This window comes from Manacus candei, unplaced genomic scaffold (assembly GCF_025592945.1).
Source record: "Manacus candei isolate 608988 ecotype Guabito, Panama unplaced genomic scaffold, ASM2559294v1 h1tg000003l, whole genome shotgun sequence".
Taxonomy (NCBI): domain Eukaryota; kingdom Metazoa; phylum Chordata; class Aves; order Passeriformes; family Pipridae; genus Manacus; species Manacus candei.
Window position 1 is genome coordinate 5,821,395 of NW_026138051.1, and position 18,127 is coordinate 5,839,521.

The window sequence follows — 18,127 nt, forward strand, 5'->3', positions numbered from 1 at the left end:
ACTCTGTTTAGTAAGTGAGGGTACACCTTGGTGAGAAGTGCAGCTGCCATTCATTACCCTTACTGCATGCACAGTAATGGTGATTTGAGCAGAATTCTCTTCCTTTCCAGTGTTACATCAAGGAAAATTTTCCTATTTTTTTACCTCTAAAACTAACAGTGGCAGGCTGCTGCCTCTTTGAATGTAGTGTCTGCTTTATATGACAAGGCTGACTTAGAAAAATGTTGCATTCATCGACTGCAAGCTGTGACAATGTTTTAAAGCCCTGTATCTTTTTGCAAATGTAATATTTTTCATGGAATAACTGCAAGGTGTGGGTTATTTGCATTAAGAGACTCTCAGTGAATGCTTGCAGGTTAATCTTACAGCATATAACATATAACTAGTGCTGTAAAAGGATAGCGACTGCAGCAGCAAAGCCATCACTTGCACTTTATGTGTTGGAAGTGATGAGGTGGTATCAACAGAGCAAGCAACTGAGCAAAATTTATTATTGTTTCTGGGCTGAAAGGCAGTTTGATGTCTAGATGTAAAAGAAATGTGACCAGATCACATTCTCTGCTCTATGCCTCACACTTGGAACCGGCGCCCAGCTTTTTCAAAGATGTTTCCTGCCACTGCTGCCAATTCATTTACCATAACGAGTCCAAGCATCCCCTGGCACTGTAAGTTAGTTCCCACCTATGTCCCAAAAGCCCGAGTGCCGTGTTTTCTCAAAATGAACTCATCAGAACACACACTTTCTGTCAAGCATTTCCCATGCCAGTTCTTTCCCAGGGGATTACCAAACACAGAGTTGCATCAGCTGAGACTGATGTACCTGGTCTTCTGCAGCTCTGCCCCTATCTGAAGTTCTACACTTCAGCAGTGGCTTTACATGTCACACATTTTTATTTTCTTCTTAGGTTTCTTGTTTTTCTATGGTAGTTCATGTGAGAAGTCTGATCAGCTTGTTAGTGTATGATAAGCAGTTATATACTTAAGATCAACTCCAGGGTCAAAGTCTCTGAGGTTTACTGTAACTGCTGGTATTAATTAAGTTTCTTGTTATCTACTAGTGCCAAGCAAGGGAGCTTCAAACAACACTCAGAGTACAGACAAAGTCTCTTACACACCTGGTTATGTTTGGTTTCCTTCAGAGCTAACTCCCAGTTCACTGAGTAGGAGGAATATTCACAGGCATTGCTGTAATGTGCTGGCTCTTGGAAACCTGAAATGATGTTTCTTTCCCATAATGTGGGGACAGCATTTATAATCTTACACTGAAATAATGCAATGCATCAGTGGGTTATTCTTTTTTTGCAGAAATGAGTGTTGTTTATTAGGTGAGATATTTCTTCATCCCAAATTTTCAGGACACAGTTATTTCCTTGGTGAATATGAGTAATTTGCACACATTCTGCTACATTTCCTGTTTGGTTCTGAGGGAAATACTTGCAGCATCCAGCCTAGAGGGTTTGTTCCTGAAGTTGACATGACTTAAAATACCAAAGTACTGAGGGAAATGCAAGGAATAGGTAAATATAGCTGTTGTTATTGTCAACATTCATAAACTCAATTAGGTTGAAAAAGATCATCAAGTTCAGCTATTAACCCAGCACTGGTCCACCACTGAACCCTGTCTCCAAGTGCCACATCTACATGGGTTTTAAACCCCTACAGGGATGATGATTCCACCACTTCCCTAAGCAGCCTGTTCCATAACCCTTTCTGTGAAGAATTTCTTCCTAGTATCCAATCTAAACCTCCTGTGATGCAACTTGAGGCTATTTCCTCTTGCTCTATTGCATGTTGCTTGAGAGAAGAGACCAAGCCCCATCACTCCAACCTCCTTTTGGGCAGTTGTAAAGACTGATAAGGTCCCCCCGAGCCTCCTTTTCTCCAGGATAAACACCCCCAGCTCCCTCACCACAGCAAATCTTACACTGTTGTAGAATGGTACTAAATTCTGAAATGACAGGGGCGAGGTGAACTGCTAGCAGCACATTTGCATAGGTGGGAAAACCAAATGAGCACTGTTAAAGCTGAAGTAAAAACCCCAGTGATACAGCAGACTGTAGAAGGTTACAAATTAGGAGAAGCTTGAATATGTATGGATATTTTATAACTCCATCGTAGGATAATTTAAAGCACAGGCCAAGCAGCAGTGAGAAAAGACTTAGGGATATAATTTTTACACAGTATTTAGTCATATATTAAATGTTTACAATATACCCCTTTCTCAGAACCCAGCCTACAGGGAAGAATATTCTGTTTCTGTGGAAAAGTGCTTGTCTGAGTGAGGAAACAGGTCAGGAGGGGCTTATTTACCCTCTGTGAAAAGATTATGATGCTTGCTAGGAGGGGCAGGTTGGAGGGGGCCATCTAGAATAGTTGGATACAACTCCAGGTAGTGACTGGAGGTCATAAATAAATAAAATCAATAAATAAGTAGCATCCTGGAATTTGTTCCCAACACTGAATATGTTGTAAATTGGGTGCTAAAGCAGGAGATGTGTGTGCCTGTAAAACAAGCCCAGCTATGAAGAGAACTGTGTGCAGAGATGTGCTTGCAACTGTGATTCAGCTGTACACAGGAGGTGGGGTGGGGTTGTGATGCCTCCCATATGCTCTTACCTCCTGTTCTCCTGCTACCTGTGGTGGTCTTCCAAGTAGATTTACTTCCTAAATAAAAAATACTGGACAGTAAATGTAAATTGCTGTAATAATTTACTCACTCCTGCTGTGTTTACCATAAACCTTGGATAAGAATAGTTGTACATTTAGGAAGCCTGACTGCCTCCTAAATCACGAGAACGAGAGATTCTATTGGGTGATAAATACTGCAAATTAAAGTATTCATTTCTTGTAAATGTTCAACAATTTCAGACTGGCCATGATTTTCCTTTATTTTTGCAGGTACCAAAGTGGGGCACTTTAATAGAACGATAACCTCGGTGCTTGCCCAGTCAGGGTTGGAAAGCACACAGAGCCTTGTCTTTCTGTTGAACTCTGTAAACCCAGCTCTAACCTATTGTACCATTGCAAATGCAACTTTCTTTTTCTTTGTTGAAGGGACAACATAACCAGGCCTTTCTTACCCGACAGTGCAACTGAAGGACCCGCCGTGCTGCACCTGGATGTGGTGGAAAGTTCGATGGCTTCAGCAGCTCTGAGCTGTGCTCCAGCTGCCCAGCATGATGTCTGCTTAAAAGGGCAGCTGTGCAACCAGGGAACACACCTGATTATTTCCTGATCATGGCTGTCCTGCGTAAAGGTACGCTGCTATTTTAAACCCCTGTCACTGCAGTGGTGTGCATGCCTTGTAACCGTCTGCTCTTCTTTCCGCCTGTCTGTCACCGGGTGGCTGTTGTTGATGATTTATAGGATGATATTTCAGACCTCATTAACCAACATAAGAGCATCTATGTGCTAATTTCATCCTGTCAAATATTATTTGTGATAAACATGCTGGTAGTTTCACCCAGTGGGGTTTATTGACTAAAACAGCAATGAGGCAGTGCCCACACACTGATCTGGTGGGTCTGTCATTAGTGAGCAGGCTGGTGGATACAGCCCTGCTCAGCCATCATGTGCTCGTGGAACCAGCCCTGCTCAGCATCTGTCAGATGAGAGAGCCCCATTCAGCAATCCCTGCTACTGTCAATGGAAAGGTAACACTTGGAGCCCTCCCTTTCCCTGGTAATTTCCAGTGTCTTTAAAAGCAGACTCATAGCACAGCTCCATATGTGGGTATTTTCTTTTTATCTTAAAGCTCACGCCAGCATTCGTAGCTCAGGCAACAAAATGTTATTTATTTCAAGAGCTACTGAGGTACCATCTGTCAGCAAAGCAAGAAAAATAGCAGTTTCTGAGGGCACAGCTGGTCTCACGGCTGCTGGCTTTGGGTGCTGGGACCCAACTTTCCTTTCAGTAATGCTCCACACTTGCTCCAAACTATGGAATGATTGGGGGTGACACCCTCAACATACTTGTTTTTCTCTGTGCTACCAGAGACTACTTTTGATGTGTGGTTTCTAGAGAAGATTCAGGAAACAAGGCTAGGTTATTAATCCCACATTCCTATTCAGGGCAAATTGCTTTTGCCAGGAAAGGTTACGTTAAAACAGTGCTTGTCTTACAGCCAACTCCAGAGAGGCCAAAATCAGTGAGCAGAAACTCCAGAGAGCAACAAGGCTACAGGACAGACTCTACTCTGTTTCCTGGCTGGCCGGTGAGGCTGAATGCAGACAGCATCCCTGGCAGCTTAGGATGAGACTTCATTTTTCTCTACTCCAAAATAACTACAGCCCATATGGCATTTGCTGACACTTGTAAAACTAGAAAATGATCCAACTTCCCTGCAATGGGAGTGCTGGGGTCAAAGAAAGAAGGTGGTGCTGGAGAAGGCTGTACATGCAGGGCTGAGGATAGGTGAGGTGCCTGTGAGATCCAGCCTGTAAAGCTATAGGGGAAGGCTTCTGGAGAGGACTGTTTCCTCTACAGGCTGCTGGTGGGGATGCCTGCAGCAGGAGCACCTTCACCATATCTTACCCTCCCGCTTGCCCTGGGCACAGAGCAAGGAGTGGGCAGCTGAGCACTAAGGATTTGTTACAGGACTCACTTAACGCTGTTGTACAAGCTGTGGTACCAGCCTGGGATGCTTGTTAGGAAGGCAGGCTGTTGGTGCAACATAAACAATAATAAATCCTGCTGAAATAGCTATTCTGTGGCTAAATATTTCCAATATTTAGAAAAAGAGTTCTATGTATTTATTAAAGGCTACAACTGCTGTGGTGAGGATTGGTACTGCTGGTACCCATCTAGATGAACAGATGGTGCTTCTCCTGTGTTTTGTTACTGCTGTCACAGATGGGAGAGCTCCTGTTTGAGGAAAGCCCTGTTTGGCAAGTGTTGCCTGCTGGGGTTTGGGATGAAGAAAGTAGCCTGGATGTCAGGTCCTGGCAATCTCTGTCCAAGACTCCATGACCTCTGACATAGATGGGCACTCTGTAAGCGTCACCAGTAGATAGGGCAAAGCTAGGTTAAAAAAAGGTGTTATAAGCCTTCTGTGCCAGCTTTTAGTCACCTCTGATGTTTCACCACAGCCCAGGCAGATTTGCAGAGGGAGGGAGGCTTTTTAAAGTGTGTCATCTTTTGCATTGCTTCCCTGCTGTGGTGCATGCTCCAATACTGCGGGGCAGAGTGTGTGGCACCACTGCTGTTAAATCCATCCTAGCAGAGACCAGTGAGACCTATTTGGCTGCTGCTCCAGCAAGGGAAGCTTTGCATTGCTCCCACTGTTCCTCAACCTGCATCCAGCAGCCTTCAACATCTGCCCACAAGACCTGACTGCAGTGCCCTGGGTTTACCCACATATTAACACATAGAGCACATCCAATCTGAAGAAGAATCTGTGCCTGGGCCCTTATCTTGCAAACCCAGGTAGCTGAACTTTTGTACTGCAAAGCCATGTGTGGCTTTTATCCGGGCAGACTTCTATTGGAGTGGCCAAAGCTGCTGTGGAGTGCACTGGGGAGGAAGATTTTTGGAGTAATTTCCAGGGTCCTTCCCACCTTGCTCCCCAGGCCACTCTAAAAGCTTTGTTTTGGCACATCATAAAAGCCATGGGTGGTTTGGCAACCAGACAAGCCACCGGTTGTCTTGTCTCAGTAACCCTGCCTGCATTACCAGCTCCCAGCTTAAGCTCCTGTGCTGGCTGGGTGCACCTCCTGACGCTCACTGAGGCTGTCATGTTGCCAGAGAAATGTTTCAGCAGCTGCAGTCTGACTCCAACTGCTCTTAAAATCCCATTTACAGGATTTCCTCTCTGCTTTGCAGGGAGACAGTCCTAAGCAACGTGCTTAGTTGCTTGACAGGCTCTTCTGGCAGCTTCAGCAGTGAAATGCGGCAGAAAAAGGGCAGGATGGCCCTTGATCCTAAAATATTCTCGTTCTTCTCTACCTATCATTGATTCTACCGCTCAATTTCCCAGCAAGAGTAAGTCTAAATAATTTAAAGGTAGGGATCCTTCCTACTCTGAAAAGCTTCTTAATAGAATTGTAGCTTGAAGGAACATTTTTCATTTTCTTAATCACAGGAAAAAAGTTCTGGAGATGATCATCAATATCAGCACTTCTCCAAAAGTCACAAGCCTAGAACTGTTCAGGATTTATTTTTCTTCTTATTTCTATTTTTTATATAATTTGAATGCACAACCGAAATAACGAGAATGAAATTAAAAAGAATTGAAGCAAATGGGCTTTGTTTCCACAGAAGTCTGTTAATGAGCAGAGTATTGATATTCACTTTAGGAATGAGCCTTGGAAAGTTCAGTAATAGGATTTCTATTTTAACTCTCCTGCCTTAAATCTTAATTTACCTCTGCAGCACCTCCAGTTTTCAGAAGAACAAGCAGTAAAGAGGTTGTTCTTTGTCAGGAGATGCTTCAGGATATTTCTGTATGTTGGCAGAGGGACACGCAGGCTTCTCAAGGGATTGCTTTGGGTCCCTGCACCAGCATCCAAACTTCTGAGTGCCCTGCTCTGAACTGGACATGCAGGTGCTCGGGGATGCTCAGCTGGCTCAGTTACAGCCTGCCAGCTCCATACCCCCTCAGATCCTTAGGAATCCATTTTCGTAGATTTTTATTTGATAGCTTGATGGAAACTATCAAGCTATTTTTTTTCAGGATTTTTTTTTCTTTTCTGATAAATTTCACTTACCATATTTACACAAAGACCTCTCTGTCCCCAGATCTGATCCAGCAGTCCCTGCTCTTTGCCCAGCTCCATGTCTCGCTGTGGGCACTGAGCCCCATCACGCCGGGCACGAAGCCTCTGTGATGCACCCACTGTTGCCTTCCTGTGTTTTCAAAACGTCCCCATCACTTAACTACACCAATTTAAAGAATAACACTCAGATGATTCTCAGTACCATCTGCCTAAACATTGCTTTTTCTAGGAAGTCAATTAAGCTATAGTGCTTCTTTGTAGAGAACGATGGCTGCACTCTGATGAGAAATGCACTTGATAATTTAATAGGCATTTTGTCTTTTTTCTAACAAGCTGTGTTGATTTCTGAGAGGTCTGCTATTCACTAAGGGAGGAAAATGTATGAACTGAAGTAAAACATAGAAGATTCATTAATGTGAAGAATGTTTAATCTCTGCAAACTAAAAATATAAAGCTTGTGAGCTATTTAGATTATTGGCATTTCTGAAATTTCTTTATTATTCAGATGTTAAGACAGTGTGTGGGACAAATGGCAGCTATTTAAATTAAAAAGAATTGTTTTGAAATAATGGAAATAATAATGCTGCTACTTTTGAAGTAAGAAAAAGAATACTCTCAAGGTCAAAATCAAAATGTTCAGTGATTTTTCAGGGCTCCAGTTTGAACGAACCGGTCCCAGGCTGCGAGAGGACTTTTTGACATTTCAGTTCACAGAAGTTTTTGACCGTTTTTGGAATGTGGCAAATCTTCGAAGTCTCAAATGCAATATGATTGGAAAACTCTTTCCCACTCAGGCCTGGTGCTTTAATTGACCGTCTGTGGCAGAACTGTGGAGCTGGTTGTAACAGCCAGGTGGGCTTTAGCCAAGGGCGATGACTCCTCAGCCTGGCAATCACACTGAAGGTGGTTTCAGTTGAATGTTTTCCATCTTTGGCCCCTACACAGGTTGGATTTTATGGAAGCGATTCTGAAAATGAGTTAGCTTATCAGTTAGAAAACAAATGGGATTTTATTTTTATTTACTTTAGAGCGGTGTTAGCACATCTAGCTGTGCACAGGCACAGCAATGTTTGTTGGCAGATGGTGAGTCTGAGGCTGAAAACTGCTCCTGGGAGAGCCTTTTGGGGCTGGGGGAGAGCAGCAGTGTTTTGCTGTGCTGACAGCCATGGCCCTAAGGACTGCGAGGGTGTGATGACTGAGGCTGCTTCACCCCTCCTCTCTGGGAAACACAGCAGAGTTTTTCCCTGGGAGAGGGCTGGGAAAGGCCCAATAATCCCGTTGACTGTAGCACAGTTAGTAAACAACAGAGCAAACTTCATAAAGGACACCAGGTTTTAGGATGCTTTCAGTTAACTTGAGAGCAATGTAAGGTTTATGTAGCAGTTAATAATGTGGTATAGGCTCCTTACAGGTTTACTGGTCTCTGTATCGTGAAAGTTACAGTTCTTGCTACTGAGCTGAAAGCTGTGAATATAATGTCCTGAGACTAAACTCTGCTGCTTTTTGTAAGTGAGTGTATGTAAATGCCAGAGAGAAGAACAGGGTGTAAAACTGCAGGGATTATGCCTGAAACAAGAGCAAACAGACAGATTTCATGTTTACGGCACTGAAGAAATGTGAAATGGCCGTCTGCCAAAGGTTCATGTGAGCTCTCAAATGGTACTGTGAGGTAAAACAATATTGTGATTTAACCAGAGGGTGAGTAATGCTGCTTCTGGCAGCTGCACAGGAGCTGGAAATATTTGCATAGCCTACACCTAAGGATCTTCTCCAGATCCTGCTGGCAGTGCTCCTATGGAAATGTCAGGTCCTGGCACCTGGGCAGGGACCCAAATACTGGGTCCTGGGGCTTAAAGGGCGAATGTTGTTCTGATGCTGGCAGAGATTCCTCACCTGAACAACACCCAACAGAAGCTCCTGGAAAAACCCCAAATACCTTTTAATTGAAATGTATGATTTGGTTTTAAAAAAACCAAATGTTACTGCAATAGTTGAGGTGAGGACTGAATGAAATGAAGCTGCTTCATTTGATTAAAAGCTGTAAATTAGTTTTGGAACAGGATTGAGTCTTGTGGCTGGACAGGACCAAACTCTAAGTCCCTGTGCTGGCATCTGCCATTGGACACCATCGGACTTTGTGCTGAGCTTGCTTGAATCATATGGGTTTAATCTGCATTTTATATGGCAAACACCCTCCCTGCTCTTCCCCTTTCTATCTCAGAAATGACATCTTCAAGTTTAGGTAAAGGCTGTAATTCCCCTGTTCCCAAAAGACCCTTCTGAAACGTGTACACCATTCAAACACTGCTCTTAGTCATCCCTTCCCAGGGTGCAGGCACAGCTCAAGGCCAACTTGGCATGATTGTAGTTCCGAGTGATTAAAATTTATGGTGGCTAATCTGTCAGAAACCATAAGTTAGAGCAGCATTTGGCTGATCAAGTGCATTATCTGATAACTGCTGGTAACTTCTGCTGTGTGATCTACAGCCTGATTCAGAGGGAAAGGTATTTAACCTGCAGCAGCTTATGAGACTAGAAAAAAATAATAAAACCCAATGTAGACTTAAGGGAAAAAGATAAAACAGAAGTTATTGGAAAGCAGCTGGTGAAACGGTTGAGTTGTTACAGCATCAGCAGTAATCAACAGCCCTGCTAAACTGTTGGGCTGCGTGACCTTGGCTGGGAGCAGGTATGGAATGGGGCAGTCTAAGTCAGGCTAGCAAAACTGCAGGCAAATGAGGAGATAAAATAGCAGCCTTTCAAAACTGATCCTGTTCAAGGGCACCAGAAAGGATTTCCAAGGCGAATTTTTTTTTTTTTTTGCAGAATTTAATTAAAGTGCTTTGAAATTTCTGGGAAGCGAAAAATTGCTTGGCAGGATTGTTGGATTTCGGCGCAGTGAAGGCTGAAGAGTGAGCCCTCGCTGGTGGCCAGGAAGTGGAAATGTGCTTGGTTGGGTCTCATTTTGGAAAGTCTCAGGATCGCCATCAGCAATGTAGGCATCCCAGGCATGGAGGGATAGTAGGAGGCAGGGATCAGCAGGCAGCCATAGACAGGCTTGGCTTTGCATGCTGCGAAGCTCCCTCTTTCCCACCCTACTCAGCAACCGTATAAGGTTACTTTGACTCATTTCAAAAATCTTCTGGAGATGATGTTGGTCATCCAAGCTTCTCACAGCCTGCCTGTGGAGAAGTATTAAACAGTTTATGCACTTTTCCTTCAGCCTGCCACAATGTTATTTATGTTCCCATTTCTGCTGCTGAGGCTGTAGCTCTGCATGGAGGGGTTGGGTTTGGTGCTGCTCTGACCACACACAGCGAGACAGGGCACAGTGGCCTTCCCATCCCTCCTACCACCTATTTGCTGCTGTGTGGTCCCTGTGTTTTCTAGGTCAGGCTGCAATTTACTCAGAGGTTCATTGAGCTAATGGCCCATGCAAGTGCCAGCCTGAGGATGAGGGACTCGTTGCCCACCTCCAGGCAATGAATCCAGCAGCCCTTTGCCATCGCAGAGCACCACGTCCCATTGAGGAGGGCTGAGGTAGCTTTGCTTTAGAAAGGGGAAATGTGCTGATGAATTAGGAGCAGTGACAGGCTCCCAAAAGGACTTGTCCTTTCTTTTTAATAAGGTGGTTTTCTTTGTAACCTCCCCATCATTTTTAATAAGCTCTTGTGCTGTCAAAGCCACACTTGGCTATCTTTCTCATTTTCCATCTGCTTATGAAAAGGGCTTACGAGAGATGAATGTTTAAGAGGAGATTCTGTTGAGGATGGCTGCCCTGTGCAAGCAATCAGGGTTCCCATCTGGGGTTTCTCTGGTTGGGTTTTCCAAAATAATGTTTCTGAAATGGGCAGCACACCCTGGCACACGTGTATGGCTCAGGCTCCTTTCTGAAGGGGGCTTGAGGTAGAGGCCAAGAGGGTTGTTGTGGTGAGGTAACAAAGAAAGGTTTATCCCATAAATTTAATTTTCTTTCTCTTCTTGTGTCTACTGGAACTGTACCTGTATTGCTAAGTGGGAATATGGTCCAGCTGCCTAGGAGTGATCACATCAGTCAATCTTTTTAGCAAGCTTTCTTTAAAAGGTTTAAGTGTGATATCAAAGTGATTCATCTTTAAATTCAGTCTGAATGCTTTATCATGCAGAACTGGAAACTCTTGTTCAAAGCTGTCCCAAACAGTCCTGTGAAAGGCAGAAATTAGCCAGCAGATCGTCCTCACCATGTCTGCCTTGGAGTGATTTGTTGCAGCAAAATGAAACTGTTCAAAAGTAATAAATAAAAAAAGAAATCCTTTTCATCAGTGCAAGGAGAATGTAGTCTCTATAATTTATTATGGCAGTGACAAAGACATCTATTGCATGTGACTAACTTTTGGATCCAGTAAAGATTTCCTACAGCTTCTGTCCTCTTCCTTCTTGCAAGACATTACCCTGGCCCAGAGATATTGGCCATGCCCTCCAGCCCCAGCTCCCACAGCGACCAACAGGAGCTATGTTTTTGGCTCTTTCTGCCTCAAGCAGCTTGTTAAAATGTAAGTCTCTTCCCAGATAAGTGAGAGGGACCCTTGCAGTGCATCGCAGCAGCGTTGGTATCACAGTGTGCAGTGGTGCTTTTGTTTGCCCGTGGGGATGAGTGTGTTGTTGCTGAAACTCATACAGCGTGTTCAAAAAGGAGAGGTACTTTGCATATTCCTGCTTCACTGTTCTCAGTGAGTGACAGTCATCTGATTTAATTAAAGAGTAATTCTGCTAAACCTAAGAAGTATATTAGTCAATGATATTTCCTAAAGCTTTGTCTGGATAAATTTATATATTTTTTCCATTGTAGAAATACCTCAAACAAAATATGGAGCTTCTTTAGCCACTCTTTTTGCTTCTAAGAGTCTGAAACTTTTTTTTTTTTTTTTTAATCTAAAAATAGCAATGAGACTTATGAAGGGCTGCGGTAGATTCAAAACAATTCCTGGTAGCCTTTCCAAGGCAATATTCCTCCTTCTTTTCATGATGTCCCAAACCCTCTGTATGCTTGCCAGGCTGCCTTTTGTCTCACACTGCTTGGGAAAGCTGCAATGTCCCCCTGAAAGGGGAAACGAGCTGTGTGCCCTAAACCAGCCTGCTCTGCTATGTCCTCACTTGGCCCTGTGTACCCAGAAACACTCAAAGACTCATCTACAGCCGGCTCAGGGCAATGGCAGGTGAGGACATTGCCACAGGTCCTTGAGGGAGATACTAAAGCCAGAAGAGAGATCGAGCCCTGCTCTCACCTCTCGCTTCCTACACATCACCCATGTTTTCTCAACAGCCCCTTGAGGCAGGGGGAGAAAAGCCCCCCAGCTTCCAGGCTCTGACAGCTGCCTGGCCGTGGATAACACAGACATCAAGGTAGAAATAATGCCACCTCCAACCATAAGCTACCCTTGAAATTTTAATTGGGTTGTTACACTGAGATGAAATGTGCTTTCTACTTTTTAATGTGTTTATTAAGTTGGCATATATGATTTATTATATCCTTAATTATTAATTTTCTTGTTCATAAGTGCCTGGATTTTTTTGTAAATTATGAGATAGGGAAGCGTAATGCTGTCACAGAGGAACCTTAAGTGAAATGAAGAGTTTGGCTTCTTAATGCAATTTATATTTATGAGAAACTAATATAAGATGATTTTATATTATCAAAGTAATATAACAAATGCAAGATGATTAAAATAATTATGGTCAAATAGGTCTAATATGAACTAATGTGAGCAGAAACTGAACAACTGTAGAATTTAGGCCCTAGTTTTGCAAAAACTCAATTTTGTGGGTAGGCAGGCTGTCCTGCATTAAGTCCCAAGTTTGAAGAAAGTTACTCAGCATTGCTCAAGGCTACCTAATATTCTGTTTTCTGTAAAGTAGGGTTTGATCTAAGGCAAAATTGGACATGGGATATATTCAAGCACAGTTTTTGCTTGGACTCATTCTCACGAAACTTTACCTACTGAGTGTTTGCAGAAGATGCTTGCCAAGAGTGTAGTGACCAAGGCTGGATTAAATTGATTTAATTCAAGTTCATAGTTTCTGGGGAGTTTTTTATACCACCATGCGTGAAAAGAAAGCTCAAGTAGTGGGTCTAGTTGTAACAGGCACAGACTACCTTGAATAGCAGTGAGTGTCATTCAGATAAGGAAAAGAACCAGCATTATACCACTTCAATAAGTTACAAGCACAGGGCACAATTGACACTTTTATTAGTACAGGTGAGAAGTGTTCTGAGCCTGTACAGAACTTACTCCTGTACTTTCAGAGCTCCGTACTCGGTGCTCCGTCTGACTGAAGTTTCATAACCAAGCCATTCTGAAATAACTAGTCACTGCAGGCAAATAGAAGAAATCTACTTGAATCCCTTGCATTAAATGTTCCTTTAATTCACAGCAATTTCATTTTCATAGAACTGTATGTGCTGTATGAGGACAGCGATGTTTTCATTCTGTAATTCCAGTTCAAGGGGGGAAAAAAGCAATAATAATTGAATCCCTATTTCAAACTACTACCTGACAAATATTTTTTTCCCTGATACAAATAAAGGAGTTGTCAGAATTCGCTTTTCTCAAATGTCAAGGTCAGCTAGAGGTTTGTAAATTAGTTCATGCCAAGAGAAACTAATGAACCAGTTAAAAAACTGATATAGAGGTTTGGCTCTGTGAACATGTTGGTTAATCATCTGACAGCCCACTAAATATGCTTTTGATTACTTTCTTGGCTTTATTTCTGTATTTAATTTGAATAAATCATAGTCATACCTCAGTTTACTGGGAGACACATATCTCCACTGGGGTCTTCTTGGAACCTTTTTTGGTTTTCTATTAAATAAGTATAAAGCTCTATACCATTATGTGGAATAATCATAGCAGTTAGCATATAGACATTTTAGATACATCAGTATCAGTGTAACATAAAACAGGAATACAGGTCATAGGGTTTTTTAAAGGAATAATCTACTCAAGTGAATGGGTAGCTCTGGTGGACTTTGCAAACACTGTGGGGTGATCATTTTCCAAGGACCAATACCCCAAATGCTGTCACAACTATTAAAACCTCCCACCCACACTCTGGAGAAAAGAGGAATAAGGATTCAGTTACAGGCATCCATGGAAACTTCATCATCACAGAGCTCTGAGGATCCCAACAGACCTAAACCAGGCAAGGAGCAGGCAGCCTCCTTGCCAAGAGCAGGGGCCTGTCCAGACACTGGCAGCAGGAACATCTGAGGTATCTTTCCTCAGCTTGCTCAGTGTTCCAGACATTTTTAATTCTGTGCCATCACCTTGATGTCTTTTCATGGATTGTGTGAACCTCATTGCCTCTCACTGGAGAGGCAACAGCAGATCTGCAGAGGCTGTAAAACCTTTGCCTGAGGTTTTCCTGATGACAACTTCATGACTGGGCTGTTTCCTCTCCTGGTTTATTGCAGTGCTTTCCTCTCAGTTTTCATCAGCTCACGGAAAAATCACAGCCACTGGCTCATGAAAATGCAGATTTCTTTTTCCTCTCCTAATTCCAGCTTCATTCTTTCGTAAGAGGGGAATTGAGGTTTTAAGTCAATAGCTTGACTACATCTAATGTGAATTGATGGTAGACACAAGCAGCTTAATACTGCATTTCAGCTCCTTCATTTCTGTTGGAACTCAAGTACATTCTTCAGAATCAATGTCCCCCAGGCGTGTGATGCTCTGCTGACACCCTGACAGATGCAGCTGATCCCTTTTACTGTGAAACACAGCAGTGCCAGTTCAGCCAGGAGGGGAAGAGTCCATCTGAGGATTACAGAGATGTGAGAATAGCAAATGGATGAGTCATGAGGACCCTCTTTCCACACCCTTGGGAAGAGGACACATCAGCACCCCAGCTGAGGGAGAGGATCCCCTGGATAGCTCCCAGAGAAGGCAGCTCAAGAATGAGAAGGTAAGAGGAAGTTTTCCCTCTCCCCAGCCCTTCCTGTGGTGCCTGGATGTGGCAGCCAGGGCTGGACCACTCACCTGACACACCTGGCCAGGGCTTCACCCACTGAGGAGACCAAGTCCCTCCAGGGGATCAATGGCCACAGAGGGACACCCCCTCCCAGGGATTCCTGGCATCTGCTTGTACTTCCAGCTCTCTGTATTTCTCAGATCAAAATTCCCACTGACCTCAGCGGTCCAGACTGCCAGGCCATTTAAAGCCTTTCAGAAGGAGCAATTTAAATAAACACGTGATCTGACCTCCCAGAGGAGGGCACATAATTAAGCACTAATTTGAGCAACATTTTAAAAGCCATTATGGATTTTATTTGCAGCTCAGTAACTACTTAAATGTCTGGCTCTAGGGCAAGAGAGTGATGTGCATTCTTACTGGATGGGGAAGGTGCTCTCCGTGGGCAGTGTGTGTTTGGACACTTTTTGGTGGTGTTTCTGAGAGCTAAAGGAGAGAGTGGTTCAGTGCTATCTTGGTTTTGCAACACAGATGTATTTTAATCAGGACTAAATTGCTGACAGAGCATTGGAACATGACAATCTCACATTTGTTTCACTCATCACCAACACAAGTGATGAAACCAAAACAGATAATTAGAGCCTACAATAAAACAAAAGCATTTACAGTAGGTATTACTAGAGGAGAAAGTGGAGCTGATTTCTAATCACAGAATCATTAAGGCTGGAAAAGACCTTTCAGACATCAAGTCCAACCATCAACCCAGCACCACTGCCATGTTCACCATTAAATCATGTCCTCAAGTGCCATATCCACATGTTTTTTGAACACTTCCAGGGATGGTGACATTAGGGTCCCTCAACCCCTCATGACACTGGGGTTATGGTCTCTCCCGTGTCACTCATTAGTTAAGGACAGTGGGCAAGTCCCAGCAAAAGATCCCAAAGCTACACCCTGTAGCATTCATCTGACCTATCATCTCTTGGTGTTCCCCACAGGACATTTCTGCGTTGCCTCACAGTTCAAAGAAAGCAGATTATCTAACAGAGAAGTAAAAACATTTCTCTGATTTAAGTAATTAAATGTTAAGACCATTGAAAGAGAGCAGAAAATTCCATTGTACAGCAACAAAAAAAAATTGAGCAAAGGAATGCAAAAAAAAAAAGGAAACTGGGTACAGTTTTATTTATCTATCTAAGGGCAGCAGGAAAATACTGATGTCATTGATGTTCTGACTGCAAAACGTGGTCCTGTGTGTGAAGGATTGGCAAGCTGCTGGCTACCCTGCCCCATGGCCTGTCCCTGTGTGGGCAGCTCACCGCAGGGACATTCTCACCTTTTGGCCTTTTCAGCTCCAGAACTCAGAAGCAGATATTTCTTTTGGAACATAAAGCTTACAGGGCTTCAGATGTTTTAAGAGCCCAGGCCAGTGTTGTGCTTATTAGTCTGAGAAATATTTCTTCCTCCTCTGAAATCCTGAATCAGCTTTTGGTCTCAGATCTTACATCAGAGGTTACCACTGGTTGTGTTGGTTTTCAACAGTTCACTCTCTAGCTGTGTGTCCAACAATGAATTGCCTAGTTAATCTCTGCAGTATTCCACATCCTGACCCTGCTACATTACCTTAAAACATAAAAAAAAAAAAAAGCACAGGAATGACAACAAAAACAACAGTGGCTGCATCCCTGGGAGCCCTGAGACCTGTTACCTGGGGTGTGATTAACCACCTGCTTTGTGCAGTACTAGCAAGAGCACTCAGGGAAGAATTAGCAACCTGAGGAGAGCACAATTACACCTTAAATCTTGGCCTTGGCCAAGTGGCAGTCTACATTAATATATAATGGTATAAGCTAAATCAAGAAACGTAAATAGAGAGGACTACCTTGCATTAGCTTCCACGTGGATCCAGAAGAAATGAAATAACAGTTTCTGATTTGGAAAAAAACTGAATTGAGGCCAGCTTTTTCTTGGAGGACATATCATAACTACTTATGTTAATAACTGCTAGCCTTGACCTAGAATAAAACATAGCTGGATTATTTTCTAATTGTTCTACAATTATGATAGAAAAAACAAAGGGAAATATGTATCTATATTAAATGTGTACCATTACACTGAACATCTGTGAGCTCTGAGTAAGGCAAAGTGACAGCTGGTGATAGACTGTGTTTTGAGGCTAAAAGTACAGATTTTGGGGCTGATAGTTGTTCCATGAGTGGTTTATTGTCTCTGACTTCTGCATTTTTTGATAGAGACCATGTCAGGTTGGGGCTTTTACAGCAGGTGAGGTACACAGCCATGTATGGAACAGGAAGATGGGAGTCTGGGCATGGCTTTGTGCATACTGAGCTGGATTCAGGGCTTGCAGTGACCTGCACAGAGGCTCCTGGCAGCACTCTTACTGTGACAGAGTGTGTGCAGGTTGGGTTCCACATTGACAAACCTGTGAAAGAGCACCAATAAAAGGGTGATAGAATGAACAGTTCTTGGTGACAACCCATTGCAGAAACCACACTGAAGAGGGATTACTGGATAGAAAGCAATGGCAAGATCACATAAACAAGCATTGCTAGAGGCGTGGTAAGAGGTGTTGTGCTGTGCTGTGCTCAGAGGAAGGGCTGGGTTTACTGCAGCCCAAATCCCTGTGGGAAAGACAGAGAACTAGCGAGACACACGGATTTTCAAGCAAACACTCAAGTGCAGCATTGATGTTAACCCTTGTCAGGTCCCCATATGACTCCAAGTGGTCAGGCTCTTCCTCACTACCTGCTTGATTCACACCATTGCCCTAATTAGCCTAATTGGGACCCAGCCAATTCCCCTATTGCTCCTTGTTAAATTAGTTTCACTCAGGTAGGGGCAGTGGGAGATTTGTGGCTGGTGAGCTCTGCCTGTGGGCCACAGTTTCTCTTGTTTGGGCTACTCTGTCCTGACATTTATAGTGGCACTTTAGGGACTCCTGGCTCCCTGAGTGTCCTGGGGTGCCTTTGACCCTTCAAGCTGTCACAATTCCACAGCAGTCTGGCTCCTCTGGATCAGCTGAGCCAGCAGCATCCAATACCTGCACCCAAGAGGACAAGACTTGCCCCTCACGTTTCGGTAGAAGGTAAGATAATGAAAGTTCAGTGCCCTGTGGTTGTGCTTGGAGTGTGCAAGCCTGTGTCTTTCCAGCAGTTTTCCAGGGGAGATGGTCTCAGCAGGTGGTTGCTTTCCAGCTTTGTTCTTCCTGCTCTGTCACAGGGCAGTCAGGCTGATCTTTGTGGATGAGCTGTGGCAGTGCTGTGGGAGGTTGTGTCTGCTCCAAGGCCCATCCAGCCTGCGTGGGCTTTCACACCCACTCTGCCTCTGAGGGTGGGGGTACTACTTGGCCCTTTCTCTCTGTAGTGAGAGGTAGAGGCACAAGCCCAGTGAAGCCTTCCTGGTTGTCTGCCTTTCTGGTTTGTGGGCATCTGGAGCAAGTTCAGCTG

General features: G+C 43.7%; 2 protein-coding genes and 1 long non-coding RNA gene across 3 annotated transcripts in view; 2 read left to right on the forward strand and 1 right to left on the reverse strand.

Moving 5' to 3' along the window:
* GPR50 (G protein-coupled receptor 50) overlaps nucleotides 1–18,127 on the forward strand; it is a 148,791-nt gene that overhangs the window by 108,718 nt on the left and 21,946 nt on the right. The window lies entirely within an intron of this gene.
* RNF128 (ring finger protein 128) overlaps nucleotides 1–18,127 on the reverse strand; it is a 316,984-nt gene that overhangs the window by 87,898 nt on the left and 210,959 nt on the right. The gene's annotated exons all lie outside the window — the stretch shown is intronic.
* LOC127471128 (uncharacterized) overlaps nucleotides 1–18,127 on the forward strand; it is a 60,820-nt gene that overhangs the window by 28,611 nt on the left and 14,082 nt on the right. Inside the window, exon 2 of the long non-coding RNA XR_007904575.1 lies at nucleotides 3,055–3,256. This is a non-coding gene — a long non-coding RNA (uncharacterized LOC127471128). The remainder of the gene's footprint in view (nucleotides 1–3,054; nucleotides 3,257–18,127) is intronic.